General features: G+C 40.3%; 1 protein-coding gene across 9 annotated transcripts in view; it reads right to left on the bottom strand.

Annotated features, from left to right (window-relative positions):
* LOC137194605 (partitioning defective 3 homolog) overlaps nt 1-13,010 on the bottom strand; it is a 252,364-nt gene that overhangs the window by 238,803 nt on the left and 551 nt on the right. The gene's annotated exons all lie outside the window — the stretch shown is intronic.

Consider the following 13,010-nt stretch of genomic DNA (forward strand, 5'->3'; position numbering starts at 1 on the left):
ATGCCTGGACCAAGTTGTTTACTGCCTGATGGTATTCAGACAGGGCATTGGTGCCAGTCAGATGGACCACTAAGGCGATGTCATCCACATCTTTCCAAAGTATCATTCCTTCACTGCTGCAGGAGATGTTGTTGGTGTAAACACAGAAGAGATTGGGGGATAAAATGCAACCTTAGGGGGTAGCCCTGTGTTTAAAATCAACTTACTGGATTTAAAAACCAATTACAAGCACCTGTTGAAGCCTGTCCTGTAAAAAACTCTTAATCCTTAAAAGTAGTGTCAGGTTGACCTGAAGCTCCACTAGGCGGTGCAGTGGGGTGTTTGTGTGTACAGTATTAAAAGCCGAAGAGAAGCCCATAAATAAAATCCTAGTGTGGGGGTGTGTTGAGTCCAGGTGTCTAGCCTCAGTGAGTCTTGCATCCTCTACCCTGTATTTTGGCTTGTAGGCAAACTGGAGAGGATCCAGTCTGTCTGCCACCATGCACCAAAGGCAGAGCTCTCGTTTGGCCTGTCCTATATTTAGCAGACAAAGCCTCATCAGCCTAAGTACTGAATTCAATTTCAAGGGACATCATTAATCTACACTCATAAATCATTTGGGTTATGCTAATGCAGGCCCTTCATTCCTCAGAGCAGCATGTGGTTTTCCATGTCCAACCTCACACTGAGTATCACCATGTTTCAAAAATCTGGACTATGCCAATGCAGGACCTCCATCCCTTTGAAATGCATTTGGGTTGCCATGGGGAACATGCTTGCGGTCTAAGCTTTGCACTTTTGTTTCTTTTGCATCACTAAACCTCCAGGTTTCTCGCTTAGCTGCTGGCAATTAACAGCTGGGTGAGAACAACAGGGTCTGTTATGAAGGGAGGGGGATAAAATGAAATTTTAAGACTCTGGCAAGAAGCATCTCGCAGGAATTTCAGAGGCAGGAAGAAGAAAATAATAAACCGGCATCTAAACAATGAGGTTAAAAAACAAGAGCCAAAATAAAAGGATCTAGGCCAACATCGCAGAAAAAGGAAGCGAATAACAGATCGGTAATAATATGATGTCCCGCGACTTGATCAAATCTCCTGGCTGTATCAGCCTGCACTGAGGGATACAGTATATCAGAGCTATGCTGCTGTTTGTTCAGTGTCCTCACATTCCTCAGAGACAATCCTCTCCCTGTGCTCAGCGCTCCACACACACAGCGAGTCCTTGACATTTCAGTCAGTGTCTGTCCGCTGGGTGGATAAGGGACACTCAGGCCTGTGAACGAGGCCAGTCTGCCTGCTGAAAACAAATGCACATTCATTTTACGTTTAGCTGATATTTAGCGTCTCACACATAATGAACAGATGGGGGGAGGGGGACAGGGAGAAGGGAGTGTCTGGATCAGGGACTTCCTCAGCAGGGTGCTTGGTCATTTTATGGCCACATGTTGGATACTATGGGAACCAAAACCTGTGACCTTTTCATAACTAGATACAAGTACTCAAGCACTACACTTAAAGAATAATAATTCTGGTTTAGTGCTGGAATGATTAGTCAATCAACTAAACTAATGGGCAACTATTTTGATAATCGATAAATCAAAAATGCCAAATATTTTCTGGTTCCAGCTTCCTAAATGTGAGAATTTGAAGACATCAGACATCACCGCAGGCTTGGAAAAACTGTGAATGGCTTTTTTCACTATTTTTTTAACATTTCCTAGATAAGACAATAAAAAAATAATTGGGAGATTAATTAATTAATTAGTTGCAGCCCTTTTCTGGTTCATTACCAAACTTTGGCATTATTTTTGTAGTTTGGCCATCTTTTCTATCAGTTATGATAACACTGCACTCACCAAAGGAATTGCTGAGATCTGGGACGAGCATGGCAGCATGGCTTCAACAAAGATCTATGAGCTAAATGATCAGACGGGTTGTAAACAAGACAACAGCTAAATGATATAAATCACTTTGTCTGAAGGTGACACTGAAAGTGAGCAAACCTGAAATGTCCTGTAATAATCCTTCACTGCACAAGAAAACTGAACGTTATACATGCACAGTAACAGTAAGTACGGCAGGTCAAAGTTTAACTTGGAAGTCGGTGATGGAGGTTTACAACTGACATTTTGATTAATAACTTCAGTGTTCACTTGGCTGGGTTAGAGGTTGGTTTAAAGCCTGTATGATTCTTTGCCTGTATGTTTCTTGGCCCGTAAGACTTCTTTTTAGTTACTATTACTGATATGAAGGATGGATAAAACTAAGAATGCAAAAAGCCTTATTGTAAAAAAAAATGGAACTGTACTTCAAGTCTCATTTGTCCATGGGAAGATTCTTTATACTTCTATTCCCCTAAATGTCAGAGGAAAAAGGTTTTCCTTTTCACTCCATTAATTTTTACATTATGGTATTGCTACATTTACCTTTATGCAGCCCCTCAGTTCAGCTTCTGACTGAAACAGGCTGTTTTCCTGCCTCTTTAAGGTCCCCATCCCGACAAGCCAGCTCTGTTTTGATTGGTTAGCTTCTGGAAGCTGACCCTCTGCAGACTTCCACCATCTCCATAAGCTATGTAAGCAAACAATAGTAGCCAGATTTCACTTCTTTTTCCTCGTTATTACTCAAAATATAAACTTCTCAAATACATCCGTACATGTTTAAGCTAAAATCCGAAATATGCAAGCGGATAACACGAACAACCCGTAGAACAACCTTAGCAACAAGGACTAAGGAACGGACAGCTGTTTGTGGGCATGTGTGAACGATCTGATTGATCTGTTTGATGAGGAAGTAGAGGTAACACTAAATCTGGGCAGGCTAAAGCCCTGAGTTTTGACTTGCAGGGAGCATTTTTACATATGTCCACCTCAAGTTTTGTAACTTCAACTATTTATAGCATAGATATCCAACATCAAAAGAGTATACACCAACAGAAAAATCACAGAAAGCATGTTATGTCCCCTTTAAGTCTGAAGTAGAGTACTTACAGACACTCTGTGATTGCTAAGCCAGGCTGGCACCCATTTATAGAGGTGTGAAACAAAGCTGATGTGATTCAGAGTGTGTGTCAGACAGTGGCTTTTCCCCTTCAACAGACCAGTTCATACACTAGAAAAAGGCAACTGAAAGGTGAATGCTTTTACATACTTGGGTCTGCTGATATAAAATGACCAGAAAGACTAACTGTCCAAAGAGAACATTGTTCCTTGGAGTTGGCTCTTAGAGACAATGTCTGGGCTTTGTAACCTCTGTGTTTATTATGGGAGAAAGTTGATGACTACCCGGTTATGCTTGGCTGGCTTACTATAACTATCAGTTAAGACTATTTAAATGTTGCCATGGCTCAAACCGCAAAACTCCTGAGTAAATTCAACCTGAGACTGTTTCAAAAAAAAAAAAAAAAAAAACAGATGAATACTATGCAGTGTTCTCAACACAAGTAATGACACTGTTCCGTCAGCAATCACTCAAAACGCTAATAACTTCAATAACATAGACCAGTGAGTTCTAATTTCATGCCAGATGTGTTAGATGTTTTAAATAGTGAACACAGTGTATCTTTATTAGGGAAATACTGCAGCAAGAGACGCATTTAACATCCAACTCATTAAATATTTCTGATTCCTTGACTTGTGGTCGGTTTCTACAATGACCGTATTCTCCTGAAAACACACAAGCTTTCTAAGCATCACACACCCTGGTTTTCCACAAACACCCGTCTGAAGACAGCCTGAGGATCTCTTTCATAAATAAACCACACTATCCAGCTGGGAGTATTGCTCTACAAAAGATAGATACAAAAAAACATCAGAAACAGTGCAGAGACCTTTTTATAAGCTTCCTGAGTCCTTTTTTCCCTGCGCTGGTTTACATTCAGGAGCTTCCTCTGTTTATGGAAGAAAAAGTCTACAGCTAAACCAAAGGAGAAGGGGGGTGGGGAAGTGACTTGACCTCAAAACACCACCCTGTGATGCAGGCATTCATCAAAAGAACTTCAAGTGCTGGTGATAATTTTTCAAGCGTCCGTCCGGCCAGAAATAGGCTGCTGTCTGTCAATCGCTGGCCGACTTTTGTGCGTCTGTAGCGTCTGCTGGGGGATGCAGCGCCATATGTAGCCGGCTTTGGCTCACATGGTTGGGGTGCCAATGCTCGGCAGACTGGATCCACGCCAGGGTTTAAGTAATCTGTTTTCATAGCACTCTGTAAACCACTTAAGCACTGTGTGTCATTAAGTCTTATGATCTGGGTTCTCATTAACAATCGTTTTAGCTGCCCTCCCCCCTTCCCCCCTTCCTCCGATCACAGTCAAAAGTTCAGTTTGCAACGTGTCACGTCAAAGAAAACCAGTTTACAGTTTGGTCTCTTGTGCTCTTTTTCAACAAAGGAATCATTTACAAAAGCATCTGTGCTGATAGTTTGGGATTAGCCCCTGTCTTCCTACGCAGCATGTCGGTATAAGCACATGTAGTGTCATATATAGAGCTGCAATGATGAATTGATAAGTCAATTAGTCGATCAACAGGCAATTCATCAGCAACTATTTCAATTTTCTGGTTCCAGCTTCTCATATGTGACTATTTGCTGTTTTTCTTTGTTATATAACACAGTGAATTGAATATCTTACGGTTTTGAACTGCTAGTCAGACAAAGCCAGCAAACTTAAGATATCACTGTGGCCTCTCAGAAACAGTGAGTGCAATTTTTTACTGTTTTTTAATATCTCATAGACTAAAAAATTAATTGATAATGCAGATTAATTGCAGCCCTAGTCGTATTCAGCTATTATTTGGGGCAGCTATGGCTCAGAAGGTGGAGCAAAGCATCCATTAAACAAATGGTTGTTGGTTCAATCTCCAGCAAGCCACCGCCTTGCATGCATGCAAGAGGGGCAAATCATAAAGCACTTTGTCTGTTAAAGTAAATAAGCGCTTTAGAAGTTCAGTCCAATAGTTGGGGCAGTTTTAAGCCTTCTGGGGAAAGTTCAAGCAAGTGTTACATCAGCTGAGAACAGTTCAAGTCCCAGCGTCAAAACTCAAGCCAGAGAAGGCAAGTCAAAGTCAAGTCTTCATTTTCAAGTCAACAGCAGGTCTATTAAGTGTCTGAATGCTGACCATTAACCTAAAAAAGCATTTAAACATATAACTTACAATTTTCTAATAATATTATGTTTCAGAAATATTGTTTAATCTTCTGTCAATGTATTGATGCTTTGACCCTTGCACTTTGTAACGCTGGGTTCTTTTCATTTTCAAATAATATGATTATTTTCTCTATTAATATATTAATGGAGAGGTCATGGTGGTGTCTTGAATTTGTTTGTTTCTTGTTCGTCTGACTAAACCTAAACCTTCACATAACCAACTCACTGTAATATACAACAAAGAAAAACTGCAAATCATCATATTTGAGAAGCTGGAACCAGAAAATGTTTGACCTTTTTTCTTGAAAAAAATCATGAAACATTATTTATCAATCATTCATTATCAAAATAGTTGTCAATTAATTTTCTGTCGATCAATTTACATCTGGGACACACTGGATGCGTGAGCAGCGCGTGTGCGTCACGGAACCTCTTGCTTTTCATTTCGGCGCCCATGTTAACAGGTTAGAGCAGCCACACAGCCCGTGTGACACATGCGTGAGGCTGCTGCGTCGCCTCATCTAGAGATTCGAGGTCTCGCCTATTTTCTCTGCGTGACGCATGCGGTTCTCAGCAGAAATAGACAGGGAACACGATAGAAAGATAGGGCTGCCAGTGGCAGAACCACCACAGCAGAGACACTTCCAGTGTGGACACTGCAAGCGTGAGAGACGGCAGCAGTTCAGCGACGCATACGCACTGCTGAGGTTCATGCGTCCAGTGTTTCCAAGGCGTTAGAGCTGCAACAAACGATTAACAGAACATTAAGCACCGACTATTTTGATAATCGATGAATCATTTTGAGTAAATTTTTTAAGAAAAAGGATCCAAATTTTCTGAATCAAGTTTCTCAAATGTGAACGTTTACTGATTTCTTTGGTCTTCTATGATTGTAAACTGAATATCTTTGGGTTGTGGACTGTTGGTCACTACAAAAGAAGACATTTGAGGATGTCACCTTGGGCTTTGGGAAACAGTGATTTATATTTTTCACAATTTTCTGACATTTTATAGACCAAAGGATTAATTGAGAAAATAATCAACAGATTAATCAATAATGATAATTGCTGACAGTTACAGAATTTCATCTGATTCTGCTGTTACTGTAAACACTTCTGGATAACAGCATGAGCTCAACTTCTAAAATGTAAATGAAGTTCAGATGAGGAACACTGATCTTCCCACAATCTGAGAACTCTGCAGTCAGCGTTTTACAGCCTCCTACTTCACATCTACCTCTCTCTCTATCTCTCTCTCTCTCTCTCTCTGCATTAACAGGTCCAAACAGCTGCCTTGCTAATAACTCACTCACCTCCTGGGAAAACCCGCTGGCAAATGAAAAAAGTGGAGTTTTTTTTTTAAATTATCACATCAACATCATGATGTCAAACACTCGTAAAGATGACAGCTCACTTATGTAAATTCCTCACAGTGAAGCAGCGTTATCGAGTTATAACAACAACAAAAAAGGAAACCAAAAAAAAAAAAGGAGATCAGCCATCAAAAATGCACAGCACAGCAAAGAAGCACTGTGGGAAAGGAGGTATTGCGAACGTCATCTACTGGAAAAAAAGAAATCTATCTAAGTGTAGAAGTGCTCACGTCCTACGGAAAGAAGATGATATACTTTGCAACTTCTCAACTGCAATCTTTCCTCTGGTTAAAAACAGTTGCTGAAACCTTTTTATATAATGTTGCTAATTTAATAGAACTGCTTGAATTTTTAATTTTCTAGACCAATGTTAAATGCAAAAGGTTTGAAAGTAGGAAGAATTTCTATGTACCTGTTTTTAAATAAGGATATATGAAGCCATTGTGCCCAGATATTTTCTCAAAGGAAGTCTCACATGACTACTTCTTTTTAAATCAGTCTGTTTAAGTGAGTCTTTAACTGACTTCTTTAGGAAATGAAAAGCTGTGCCAGGTTGTGTTTTAGGACATTTTTCACAGTAGTTTGGTCAAGGGCAAAGTCAGCGGCCCTGGGGATCATCAGTGAAGCTTTTAATCCTGCACTGTGCCCGTTTTGGAAGCACGAACCCCTGGCTGGTACAGCCTGGTGACATGAGGATCAAACAGATGAACTGTAAAATTATTTGGGCTTACGACCCAACATGAGGTAGATCTACTGCACCTACAGTGACGGCACAATCACACTTGAGGGGTTTTTTTTGAGGGGGGTGGTTGAGGGGGCAAACCACTATGGAATTAAAAAATAACAGTCCACAGCTGACCTTTGACCCTGATTATTTTTTGTAATGCCAGATGGAAAACTGGATATCAGATCTCTCTATACCGATACCAAATCATGTTTTGGGATTGTTTCCTCTGTAGTTGGCTCAGATCACATGATCGCCCCTAACAAAACACCTTCATTAAGATTGTTTGTTCCTCCCAAATCCTGGATGATATTGCTCTGAACTGGCTAGAGCTAAAAATAAACTCCAGTTGCAGTAAAGCGTTCCAAACATGCTTGGTATGATGACACCCCATGCATGGAATAATATAAGTACCGTTTGGATGACATGGTACAATAACTGTGTGAAACAAGGTGAATGCTTTAGAAATCCCCTTATGATAACATCATTAATGCTTTTGTTAGCACGAAAACAGGAAAGATAAAACGCCTCACTGATGTACAGTACGAGCAGAGATTAACATGCGAGCTCTAGGTGCAGTTTTTTTTATTTACTTCTTTATGACACGCACATATTATTGTGCTGAAGTAGAGTACCGCTCAAGGCAATCTGACATTGTTCCCCGTTCTCCGTGCGTGTGTCAAAACTGGCGTCGATATAACGGTTACCTGATGACTGTGGTAAAACTGCTGCACTTTACACAATACACAGATTGGAACAACAAACGATTGTGAAAGCAATAAAGGTTTGAGGTTCGGCGGACAGAACTGCGTTTAGATTCAGACAAACAAACCCAGTGTGAACTAGAGGCTGACATTTTTGCGGGAATCCTGTGGGTGACGGGATTCCTGACCGATCCCACGGGAATATTCATAGCATGACTGGGACGGGACGGGACGAAAAAGTCAAGGGGACTCTGGTAGCCGGCAGGAGTCATAACAAAGGCTATTTTCTTTATTTTGAACTTAATGTTAGTCGTTCTGTTGTCTTTTTTTATTCTCTCCTGTCTGCTCTGGTTGCTGGTTGGTTGCAGCCACCTGACCAGTGCATGATGTGTGTGTGTGGTTTTGGTGCAGCCACCAAAACCCAGGAACGGGTCGGGAGGGGGGGAGTCATTCTTCTGTGATTGTATTATTTGTGGGAGTGGGATGGGACAGAAGTGAACACCCACTCCCCTGTCACCCTCTAGTGTGAACACAGCCTTAGTAAAGCATAGCTCCACTCTGTAACTTCTACTTCCCCCCCTTCCTGACACTTTGTTCACTCTTGGACACATGACACTATGATCTCTCCTTATTATCATGTAGGGTTTAATGTCCCTTTCAAGCATGCAATTATGTCGCTCTTTTGAACGAAATGGGGCCATCTTCAAAAAAAAAAGTTGGAGCTCTTCCTTTGAAGATGTGGCACATTTCGGAGTGTGACCGTAACGGCAGCGGTTAACTCTCACAGCGTGTTAAGGACTGCATATCTCCAGGCCATGGCCGCCATCTAAGCCTGCCGCACGCTAATTAAAAACAGTCATTTGTGTAATGAATTGTATGATATCTTGAGCAGCACATAGAAATGACATCAGGATAAGGTTAAATACAGGACTCGAAGTTGATTTTTTTTTTAAAGTTGATCCAAGCCTGGGACATCTCAAGTTTGACACAAGATCTAATATCCATGATGTGTTCCTTGTTGAATTTGAAAACCGTTTTCTGCTCAAAACTTAACAGAATTGCATCATTTTCAGCTGGTTTCCTCTGTAAGAATATTTCCATAAACCAGTAGAAAACTTGCTGTGAAGTGCATCTCATTATCTTAGCATAGATTTTACAGCTAATATTATTAGTCAATGAATGATTTCTGTATTAATTATGTTACATAATTCATCAAATTCCAAATATTAGCTGGTTCCAACTTCACAAATTCGAGGATTTTCTTTCTTTTCTCTGTTTCATTCCAAGTTGTAGAGCAATCTTCAACTCTGGGAGCTTGTGATGCCCGTTTTTCACAATTTTATGCATCAAATAACTAACCAATTAATGGAAAACTAATTGATAGATGAAGTCAGTTACGAAAACAATCACAAGTTGCAGCTCTGACGGGTTTATCAGCACCTACATTTGACAGAAAATAAGCTTAACACAGCACTGTTTTCAACCGCTAGCCAGACCAACAGCAGACACCTGCTCCTATTGTCTGTAACGGGTCAAAGTCATGTAAACTGTCTGCCTCAACGCTCAACTATGTACACAATAGCACAGACTTCTCCGGAGGAAACTCCAGCAGTGTGAAACTGAATGGAAATCTGCAGTTTGCTGGTGTGTGGACGCGACAATCCAGACACCTGATATTCCCCTGGAGGCTTCTGAACATTAGGAATTGTCCCAAAAAAAAAAAAAGAGAGACTCATGATTTCTACCAATGCTTAGGTGACTTTTGCATCATGAAACCACCAGACAGTTTTCCAGTCATGGGTGTTATTTTAAATGCTCGCCGCACTTAGTCAAATGGGTGAACATTACAGAGAATCTACCCAATAATCTGTGGAAGGAAAAATAGCAGCGGAGGATAGTCTGACACCGTTCTACTCCTCGAGACGTTCAGAGATTTGGACATCTCCCTCCCTCGTGTCCAGTCGCATCCTGTTCAAGAGTGTTGTACGAGAAGTGTCTGAACGCTTATCCTAGCGTCCTCATCTTTCTAATTCCACAGTTATGAGCTGGCTTAAGGCCCTCAGAAGTGGACTGTTTTTTTTTTTTTCTTCTTCTTTCTGCCAGCGAGCCTACAGGAAGCATTCCTCTCTAATGACAGGGGAAGTTACAAGAAGGTCCATACAAACACTAAAGCAGGAGAAAACACCCAACCTAAATTTGGGTCTCTTATTAAGGCGCGCTAACCGAAAAAGCTGTGATCTTCAACACAACATCTGTGACCAGAAGACTTCCTGAGACACTGCACTAGGCATTAAAAACGCCCGGCTTTGCCCAACCTCGGTCAGAGGACACATGTAAAGGTTTAGTGTGACAGGAGAAATAAATGAAGATCTGTGATGTTTAAATCATGAGGGTGTTGAGTTGTATTTCGAGGGCAGTATGTTTTGTTGTGGGTGATGAGTTCATGAGAAGCTCCGGGTTTTTTTTTTTTTTTTTACTTCGATCAAAGCTTGATGAAAACAAAAAAAAAAAATAGAAGTTGAATCGGATGTGTGGCCTCATTTCCGGCCCAAAGGCGCAATTCACTCCACGCTTAACAACATCAAAGTCGAGGTTTCTAGTGAACTGTCCTCTCTGAAACTGTGACACAAACCTCAAAACATTTGACTCTGAAAACAAGTAATATATAACAGTCATCCGAGCTGTGAGCCAGATGCAATAATGACCTCAGCTGGTGCCTCCCAATTCCTAAAACCTCTGTGTGGAGCCAAGCAAACAATAAATGTAATATTGATATTAAGACTAGATATTGTCCTGGATTTTGTTATTGTAACACAAAGATATAGCTTTTTTTTGTCCAGGTTTTTAAGGTTTTATTACAGTTGAGTGATACATTTTTTTATGAGCTTATTTGAGTGTTTTTGTTCATTAAAATGAAGGTCGTCTTATTCAAATTATCATCACTATAGCCTATGTCTTTATGTAGTGATGTCAGGGTTTTGTTTTCAAATATGCTATTTAAGTTTTATGTCACAACATCTATGGATATCATGATATGAAATTATACACTATGATAAAATATTGTATTTATATTGTCCACCACTAACTCTTTGTATATTTGGCAGAGTTTCATTTAGTCATGACACACATAAATTAGTAGAAAAAGCTCAAATATGGAGGCTGGTGTCTCTAAAAGGTGTAAAAGGTGGATGAAAATACATCTCTCAATGAATATCTGACATTTTCATCTTCTTGAATGTTTCTCCTGTTCTGCAGCATGTTTGAAACTTCACAATCGAATGTAAAGTTGCTCTTCTGTTGTCACTTCAACTCTTCATACGACTCATAATTCTATGCTTACATCAGCAACACCTCTTGCACACATGCAGGATCATACACTTCCCATCACAGTCTGTTTTACAACAAGTTATATATACATTTATTGGGAATTTCAACTCATGTACTATATCACACAAACACATTGGTTTCAAGAGAAACAAAGTGACAGTGATGTGAATGTTCCCAGTTGCTACATTCTCCATTAACTCGTTTTCTCTCTTTCAAGACTAAAAACAATAAAATCCCCTAATTTGCATGAAGTCAAAGAAGAATCTTACAAGCAAAGTGAGGAGAGTACAGTTCAGCAGGGCTCACCATCATCTGCTCTTAATACCTGCCTATCAAGCACTCAGAGAGTCCTGCACTCCTCTGCCTGCTCGCACTGAATTATTCAAAAAGGAGAGGACGATACAGCGTGACTTCTAGGTCACTATCATTACAACAACAACAACTGCCTTAAAGTTAGCACATGGAAGGGAAAAGCATTAATTATTCATGAAACCTGAGCAGCTGTTTGGACATATTTGTACCTTAAAAAGGGCTTGACAATAAACAATTTTTTATTACAGTTTTTGATCAATAAATAATCTGAATACCCAATAAATGAAGAGAGAATTCAGACAAATTAATAAAAAGTAATGCCAGCACATTCCTGTACTATTGTGTAAAAAAAAAAAAAAAACCTGGTGACATTTATTGTGAAGAAGATATATGTGATGATAGAGATATTAAAGAATATGATCCAGCCTTACCTTTTATAAACTTTTCCATAAACCCTAAATTTTAAAAATAATAACTGCATGTCTGTTTAGGAGCCAGTACCTGAAGCTCTTAATCCACAACTTTTAAAAGAAATGAGAATGTTTTACTGAATTTTGATGGAATAAACAAAATTTATAGGATTGAGGAAAATGTATATATGATATATATAATCTAAAGAACATTGCACATAAAGCACCAAGCTAGTTCAAAGGTTATCTGCTTGCTACTCCGACACCATGTTACAAGTTTTCTTAGGTTCACTTTCATCTCCTAGATTTATGTGTCAGGTCCATGCCTCCACCAGTCAGCTGGAGCTTGGTACTTGGAGTTTCCCTCCCTCTCCTGCAGGGCCTGGTGCCTTCTCCCAGCTCCCTGCTACACACAGCCGTGCAACTGAAGGCAGATTCTTCTCTGATAACTCTGCAATCAAGCCCGAAGACTATAACCCAAACATGACTCCTGAAAAAGAAGCCTGTGTTCTCGCTCCTCTCGCTCTTGCGTTTGCAGCATCACTAATTAACCTCAACTCTCATCATTTGTCTTTGCTTGCCAACTCCAGCTAACCCTCCCAGCCACCATAATGAGCTCATTAAAAGCCCAACAAAAAAGCAACTTCTCAGGTTTTTCTTGACAGACACGTTAAAAACAGAATATAGTCTAAGCTAACAGGACTTTTCCGTTACTAATTACATTGCTCTGCAACTTAGAGGAGCCTAAACGCCTCAGACTGCAGTCCTACTTTTGCAGCCTGCTGGCTAACCTGCTAGTAGGCTAATCTCTGCTGGCAACTTCCAGAGGCATGAACTGAAGTCTTACTGAGTCTACACGCGTGTGTTCGTGCAGAATTGTGTCAGTAACTTCCATTTTATGCTTCCAAGCTGCTGGAAAACCACGTACCACTTTGTTCAATGCCACAGCTAGAATCCCAGAGGAAGTTTTGTGGGTTTACAAACACAAGAACCACAATGGCGGAGCGCCTTTCTTTGAAAGCAGCAACACACGGCGA

Source organism: Thunnus thynnus, chromosome 12, assembly GCF_963924715.1.
Source record: "Thunnus thynnus chromosome 12, fThuThy2.1, whole genome shotgun sequence".
Classification (NCBI taxonomy): domain Eukaryota; kingdom Metazoa; phylum Chordata; class Actinopteri; order Scombriformes; family Scombridae; genus Thunnus; species Thunnus thynnus.